The following is a 707-nucleotide window of genomic DNA, read 5'->3' on the forward strand; positions in this document are numbered from 1 at the left end:
CCCCACCAGACCCAGAGCTTCCCCTCCGGTACAGAACTCTCAGCACCGGGCAAGCTGTCTGGGCTAGGAACTACGGAGGCGGCAATAAGTGGACACAGGGGGTCGTCATAGAACAAACAGGTCCCCTATCATACGTCATTGACACAGGGAATGATTCCCATATCCGCAGACACATTGATCAACTACTACGACGCAGCCCACAAAATATGGGGGAAAGGGGGAACTTGGAAATGCAACCAGAATCGCCGCCACAGGCACCTGCACACCAAGACCCCCCCGAACAAATGACACCACAACAAAACCCAGCACAAAATGACTTCTTTCCTCAAAGAAACCCTGAAACAAGGGAGTCAAGCCCCCCGCCCCCCGAGCCAGATCCCAACACATTTGAAGAAAAGGAACAAACTGGAGAAACAATCCCCCGGCGGTCCAAAAGAATAAAAAGACCCCCCACCTATTTGGAAGACTTCGAATGGGGCAACCCCAAAAAGAAACAATCGGGAAAACGGCAACTCAATCAGAGGGAGGGGTAAGGGGTGTTATGTATTTATATGTTTATTAACATTAACATTAAGAATAGACAGGGCTGAGGTAAAGCCGCGGCAGCTTTTGACAGCTGTCAAAAGCTGCCGGACAGAGCTACGCAGGCGCCCACCGTCTGACAGCTCTTGGCTGTCAGAATCACCTGGCAACAGCACGTGCTACCG

The sequence above is a fragment of the Vipera ursinii genome, assembly GCF_947247035.1.
Source record: "Vipera ursinii genome assembly, chromosome: 6".
Lineage (NCBI taxonomy): Eukaryota > Metazoa > Chordata > Lepidosauria > Squamata > Viperidae > Vipera > Vipera ursinii.